General features: G+C 49.1%; 1 long non-coding RNA gene across 1 annotated transcript; it reads left to right on the top strand.

Annotated features, from left to right (window-relative positions):
• Window positions 1-1,696: 1,696 nt before the first annotated feature.
• On the top strand, window positions 1,697-6,901 carry LOC147351499 (uncharacterized). Its single transcript, XR_015146874.1, has 2 exons — window positions 1,697-1,912; window positions 6,162-6,901. It is a non-coding gene; the product is annotated as an uncharacterized LOC147351499 (long non-coding RNA).
• Window positions 6,902-7,354: the final 453 nt, after the last annotated feature.

The following is a 7,354-nucleotide window of genomic DNA, read 5'->3' on the forward strand; positions in this document are numbered from 1 at the left end:
AGGCTGAGCGCCAAAGAATTGATGCTTTTGAGCTGTAGTGCTGGAGAAGACTCTTCAGAGTCCCTTGGACAGCAAGGAGATCCAACCAGTCAATTCTAAAGGAAATCAGTCCTGAATATTTATTGGAAGGACTGATGCTGAAGCTGAAGCTCCAATACTTTGGCTACTTGATGCAAACAGCCAACACATTGGAAAAGACCCTCATGCTGGGGAAGATTGAGGGCAGGAGGAGAAGGGAGTGACAGAGGATGAGATGGCTGGATGGCATCACCAACTCAACAGACATGAGCTTGAGCAAACTCCAGGAGATGGTGAAGGACAGGAAAGCCTGGCATGCCACAGTCCTAGGGTCATAAAGAGTGAGACATGACTTAGTGACTGAACAACAACAATAAAGTTGATATACGTGTATTAATTTGCTTTTTTTTTTTTTTTTTTGGCCACATAGCCCAGCTTGAGGGATCTTAATTCCCCGATGAGGGGTCAAACTTGGGTCCTGACAATGAAAGCACCAAGTCCTAACCACTGGATCACCATGGAATTCCCTCATTTGCCACCTTCAAACAGAAGAAAAGAAGGGCTCTGCTGTAGGGTCATGTCAGGCAGCAAGAAAAGACAGTTCAGTTCAGTTCAGTTCAGTTGCTCAGTCGTGTCTGACTCTTTGCGACCCCATGAATTGCAGCACGCCAGGCCTCCCTGTCCATCACCAACTCCAGGAGTTCACTCAAACTCACGTCCATCGAGTCGGTGATGCCATCCAGCCATCTCATCTTCTGTTGTCCCCTTCTCCTCCTGCCCCCAATCCCTCCCAGCATCAGGGTCTTTTCCAATGAGTCAACTCTTTGCTCGAGGTGGCCAAAGCATTGGAGTTTCAGCTTTAGCATCAGTCCTTCCAAAGAACACCCAGGACTGATCTCCTTTAGAATGGACTGGTTGGATCTCCTTGCAGGACTCTCAAGAGTCTTCTCCAACACCACAGTTCAAAAGCATCAATTCTTCGGTGCTCAGCTTTCTTCACAGTCCAACTCTCACAACCATACATGACCACTGGAAAAACCATAGCCTTGACTAGACAGACCTTTGTTGGCAAAGTAATGTCTCTGCTTTTGAATATGCTATCTAGGTTGGTCACAGGTAAATGAGAGACAGGGTTTGGGAATAGAGAGCTTGCCTGGCTTCCTTGAATGAGAGGATACAGCTGACTGGCCAAGAGCTTTGCTAGGGTTTGGGAAAACAAAAACTTAAAAATATAGAGAAGATCCTTTCTTCAAGAGACTTAGTGAGTGAGAGGTAAGTAGATGACTTAAAAAAAGAAAAAGGTGGTAAGACACTGTGACAACTGAGGCTGGAGAGGATGCAGGGGACAGGAGGTTTCTTTGTTAGTATCACCTGAGAGCTTGGGCTTTATCCTGGGAGTTATATGGAGCCTCTGAGGCTCACTTGGGCAGCTGACTGGAGGATGGATCCAAGGTGGATGGCACTGGAATCCGGGAGGCTACTCGAGCAGCTGTTGCAAAATCTGGTAAGGAAGGATGAAGCTCGTGCTCAAGCAGGGAGCAAGTTCGTGATGGATCGCTGGGGACAGAGTCAAGGAGGTGAACTCAGTGGCTCATGGGCTGGGGCGGAGGGAAGGGGAGGGTGACCTCCTGGAAGTCTCCCAGGTTTCCAGCTTTTGTTGGCAGCTGGGGGAGGGGATGAACTATCCCTTCCAGCTTCCCTCCCTCCTGCCCAAAGCCCAGAATGTTCCCCCCAGACCATGAAAAGAGTGTTGGCTCCCCTCCCTGCCCCACCTTCCCTCCCCCAACTGTTTGCCTGGAGTCCCCAGGGAGGAGAGAGAGAGAAGGAGATGAAATCATGGAACAAAGAGGATTAGAGACGCATTTCTTCCCTTCTCTACAATGGAAAACTCTCGGTGAGTTGGGAGAGGGGAGACTTTAGGGGGGCAGAGGGGGAGCCTGATGAGGTTATGGTTTTGAAATAGGAGCTGCCGGGGACCTGCCAATCTGACAGGCAACAAGGTTCTCATTTTTCTTTCTTCTAAGTAGGCACTCCAGTTGCTTGACCCTAGTTTACAGCTTCCTCTGCTGGGGTGAGTCTGGAGCCTCCAAGTGCCCCCTTCCACCTGGCTCACCACGGCCTGGGCACCCACTGAGGAGCAAGACACAACCTCCTAAAATAGAAGAGGCTCCCCTGGCAGGAAGGGGGTTCAGGGAGTAGGAAGAGCCAGACATGGGGTTGCGGGGTTTGATTTCATGTCTAGGTTCTGCCGCTTTCCAGCTATGCAGACTCCAGCCGGTGTCTTAGTTTCCTTGAGCCTCAGAATCTTCATTTGGAAGTGAAAATGATCAGCCCCAGCTCACAGGCTAGGAGGGCACCAGAGATGCTTTGGGAGCCAGGCCCCCCACAGCTGTGGTGGGGCGTGGGGCCACAGTACAGACGCCGGCTCATCTGTGTGTGCTGTGGTGGGGCGTGGGGCCACAGTACAGATGCCGGCTCATCTGTGTGTGTCTAAATCCTTGAGTTAAAAACCAAGTCTAACAAACTCTTAAATGAAATATGCTTTATCGTCCAACCTTGGCAAATATTTCATCCTAACATTTAATATAATATTGTAACCTGGAAAGCTGGGTCTGCATTCAGAGTTCCTGGACTCCTTGGAGTGGAACTTGGAACACCACAGCGTGGGGAAGCCAGCCACGGTCCACAGCCCGCAGCCCCTTTCCTTTCCCACCAAGGCTCCATCCTGCATAGTGAGAGCTTCGTGAAGATGCTTGAGGACAGCCTAGTGCCAACCTCTAACCTACACACACACACACACACACACTGCAAATAGCTGGGAACATAGAGCTTCACACTCTGAGAGAGTATGGGGAGAATGGATTTGGGGAAGAAGGCTGTGCAGATCCTGGGAGAGTACCTTGGACTCAGGTCCCAGGTACGCCCACCGTGTTGTAGAAGGGGAGCATTGACACCAATGGGTACACCTCCTTGGCCCTGCCCACTGCTCGCCCCCATGGAGAAGGGTATGGCTGGAGGAAGCTGAGCACACGGATCAGGAGGCCCCTTTTGCCTGATCTAAGGTGCTAGGTGCTGCTCTAAACTCTAAAGCAATCACAAGTTAGGAGAAATGACCTCTCCCCCCAGGTCTTCCTCTGTCTCTCTCTGATTCCCCATACCTTGCTTTTCTATTGTCCTTGGGAAGAACTGGGGGATAATTTACACGCCAGCTGGTTAGAGAAGTGGGAGAGTAGATGCCTTAGGGGACAGGTGAACCAGGATGCCAGGAACTCTTGGGTAAGGTCCAAAGCTTCCTCTGGCCTCGGTGTTACTGAGTTTCTCCCTTCCCACATCTCTGGACGACTTAGACGCTTGTAATTTATTGTCTGAAAACAGAGAATCTTTAGAGCCTTAGAAAAGAGCATGGCCAAAAACCTGGGGGAGAAAAACTGCTCCAAGCACTCACCAAGCACCATAAAATATAGAGTGTGGAATGAGGACATTTGGAGAGACTCTCTGACACCCACCTGGACAGGAGATCCAGTGGGGAGGCTGAAGCTCAAAGCCTTCCTGTCTCTGTTCTCACATTGGGTGAGTTGGTGCACCCAGGCCCTGGGGAGCCTGGAGAGGAAAAAGCCACAGGGAGCAACACAGGAAGACCTGGAATCTGGACCTAGAGTCAAGAACCAGGTGCTGGGCCTGGATGAAGGGTTGGTGGGTGTTCTGGGGAAGAGAACACAGACCCCCAAGACCCCAGACCTATAGCAGCCCTGCTAATCCCACCAACCAGCAAAGTCTCTTCCCTCTCTGAGCCTCAACTTCCTCATCTGTAAAATGGGGTTAAGGGTGTTTTCATCACAGAGTAGCAATGAGGATTTAATTAAAGCCTGAGATATGCTTAGCTCTGTGCCTAGAATGGAGAAAGGATCAGCACATATTAACCATGTGATTGTTACTATGATCACGGTGCCTGGAAAATGTCATTCAAAATGCTAGTTGAGAACTTCCGTGGTGACTCAGGGGCTAAGACTCTGCACTCCCAATGCAGGGGGCCCAGGTTCAAACTCTAGTCAGGGAACTAGATCAGACCCCACTTGCTGCAACTGGGATCCAATGCAGTCAAATAAATAAATATATACGTTTTTCAAAAAATGCTAGTTGAACTGGCGTGACTTTCAGCAGATCATGTCCCATTTACAGGCCACAGTTTCCTCAACTGAAGTATTTCTTTTCTTCTCTAGAAACAGTTCACTGTTAAAGCCCAGAGCTCCCTTGACACTAAGAATAGCTATACTTGCAGAGCACTTGCTGAGGGCCTGGCTCTGTCCAAAGCTCTTCACACATATGACATCATTTCATTCCCACAATCCTCTTTGAGGGGGTCTTCCATTATTTTAGAGAATTCCCTGGTGGCTCAGACAGTAAGGCGTCTGCCTACAATGCAGGAGACCCAGGTTCAATCCCTGGGTTGGGAAGATCTCCTGGAGAAGGAAATGGCAACCCACTCCAGTATTCTTGCCTGGAAAATCCCTTGGATGGAGGAGCCTGGCAGGCTACAGTCCATGGGGTCGCAAAGAGTCGGACACAACTGAGCGACTTCACTTTCACTTTCCATCATTTTCCATTTGGCAAATGAGGAATCCGGGACATAGGAGGGTTGGGGAATTTCACCCAGCAAGATCCAGGCCGACTGGCCATACGGTCCATCCTCTGGATGGCTCCCTGGCCAGATGGGGGCCATGCCCCTGCTGGAGCCATCAGGCGGCGCATTTTGACTGATCCTGCCAGTCAATCCAGCCAGCTCACTGGTTTGGCTGGTCTTCCGCACACCGTGCTATTTATGGGGCCAAATTAGTCATGTTGGCCCTTGAGTCAGTGATCATGCTTCAGGGTGTTTAGACTTTCTGAGAATGACATGGACCTCTGCCTCTGGGTTTAAGAGAAGCAGTGGTAGGAAATACAGATTTTGACTAAAAATGGGAAGATGGCCATGGGATCATTTACATCCTATCCAAGGATAATGAGCCATTATCTCTCGGGGGACTCGTCATCATTCAGTGAGATACACAGGTTGGGACTGTCACCCCATCGCACTGGTGAGAAAACCCAGCTGGGGCAGAGGGGTGCAGTTGCCTGGAAGGGCACAGCCTGCTGGCAGTGGGGGCAGATATGGGATTTGAACCCATGTCTCCTGATGCACCATCCAGCATATACCCTGCTGCCTGGACATTCCGCTGGTAACACTCTCTGCAGGCCCCAGTGCCCCCAGCCATTTGCGGCATCACCCTGAAGGGTGGGAATGGCCTCAGACCATTTGGCCGGGCCTCTTCCATTTGCTCTGCCTTTTGGCAGTGATCTATAGGGCTACATTAAGCGTTCTTTTCTGAGTTGTTTGTGGGCAGGAGAAGCCTGGAAATTACAAGGAACGAAGGCACCTGGCTCTCTGGGGATGATTTTGGAGTCCATCTCCTCACCTTGTTTATTTGTAAAATGGGAACGCAGACACAACGGGTGTATGTTTTACATTAAACCAAAGAGGAGCTTGTGGCACTCCTGTCTGCACTTGAGACATGTTTATACTGCTGGGTCCATTATGAATCTGTTTAATATCCTCCGAATTCTCCGAGTCCTTCCATCCCTGCAGCCAGGAAGTGGGTATAATGTGCACATAGAGGAGAAATTTCCAGGTGCTCAGGCCTTTAGGTGAGGACTCTCTTGTTTAAGGAGGAAAAAGCCTGGTACAGAAAAATTAAATTCTTCCTGTTTAAAATAATTTTTCCAATGATCCTTTCCTTGTAGGAAATCACTGAGGTCCTGAAGACATGCCAGGGGAGCCACTGGCTAGGGGAGTCTATGGCCCATGCTGGTTAGAGCAGCATGCTTTTGCCCTGGAGAGCCAGGGATGGGGATCCAGAGATAAATGACCTCTCCCAGGACTGAGAAAGATAGCAGGGATCTGCAGCCAGAAGCTCAAGGTCACCTGAGGGCTGCCTTACCTGCTGGGGGGCTCCTAGGACGCCAGCATCAGACTAATCCTGCCGGACTGGGAACAGGCTTCCCACAGGACTGCTGGCAGGAGCAGTTCCCTGCTTGCTGGCTGAACAGAGAGGTATTATTTTAGGGAGAAAAATGAGAATCCTGTTATTGCTTTATTCCTCCTGCAGAAATGTTGGTGTGGCTCATCCAGGGCCAAGATGGGATGCGAGTCAGTGCCAACAGAAGGGTGAGCTCATCGCATGCGGGGATGTGAGGTGTTTCCAGCAAGGCACAGTGTGGAAAAAAAGGCTCCCTGCCCGGAATCCCAAGTCCCTTGTCAAAGCAGAACCCTTTGACCCTCCCATCACCTCCCTCGTCCATCATTAGCCTGTCACCTTCCCTCTCCATCAGCTCCCTCCTCCACTGTCTGAGTCCACTTCCAGGCTATTCCTCTATCTTCCTGCATCTGTGACTGAATACCTCTCAACAGCCTTGAGCATCTGTGCACATTCTTGTTTGCTCCATGAGGGAAGAGCCCAGGCTTTGGAATCTGAGAGACCTCAGCTCAAATCCCATGGTGATGTGGTGCTAGACAAGGGCCTGTCTGGGCCTCCGTGATCTCATCTGTTACCATGCTAGATGGGAAAGTACCTAGCACACAGTAGGTGTTCATTTATTCCCTTCCTCCCTCCTTCTTGTGGATGCAAAGGATATTGTATAATTAAAGTAAGACTTTGGGGTTTACAAATGTCAAATTCCCACAACTCTGGGAAATAGGGGGTCACTGGTTATTTGTCGTTTTCATCACCAGTCCTGTCATAGCCTAAGGTTGACACAAGTCACTCTGAACAAAACCAAGAATTAAGAAGAGGGATTTCAAATGTTCAGAGCAGCACTATTTACAATAAAAGCATTATTTACAACAAAACACTGAAGCAACTAAGTGTTCATTGACAGATGAATGGATAAAGAACATATGTTGAATATATAAAATGGAATATTACTCAGCCCTGAAAAAGAATGAAATAATGTCATTTGCAGTAGCATAGATGAATCTAGAGATTACCATATTAAGTGAAGTAAGTCAGACAGAGGAAGTAAAATCTTTTGTGATATCACTTACATGTGGAATCTTAAAAAAAGATATAAATGAACTTATTTACAAAATAGAAATAGACTCACAGACGTAGAAAACAAAACTATCATTACCAAAGGGGATGGTAGGGAGGAATGAATTAGGAGTTTGGGATTAACATATACACACTGCTGCTGCTGCTGCTGTTGCTAAGTCGCTTCAGTCGTGTCTGACTCTGTGCGACCTCAGAGATGGCAGCTTACTAGGCTTCCCCGTCCCTGGGATTCTCCAGGCAAGAACACTGAC

The sequence above is a fragment of the Bos grunniens genome, chromosome 19, assembly GCF_055505025.1.
Source record: "Bos grunniens cultivar Pamir isolate PY7600 chromosome 19, Bosgru_T2T1.0, whole genome shotgun sequence".
NCBI classification, from domain to species: domain Eukaryota; kingdom Metazoa; phylum Chordata; class Mammalia; order Artiodactyla; family Bovidae; genus Bos; species Bos grunniens.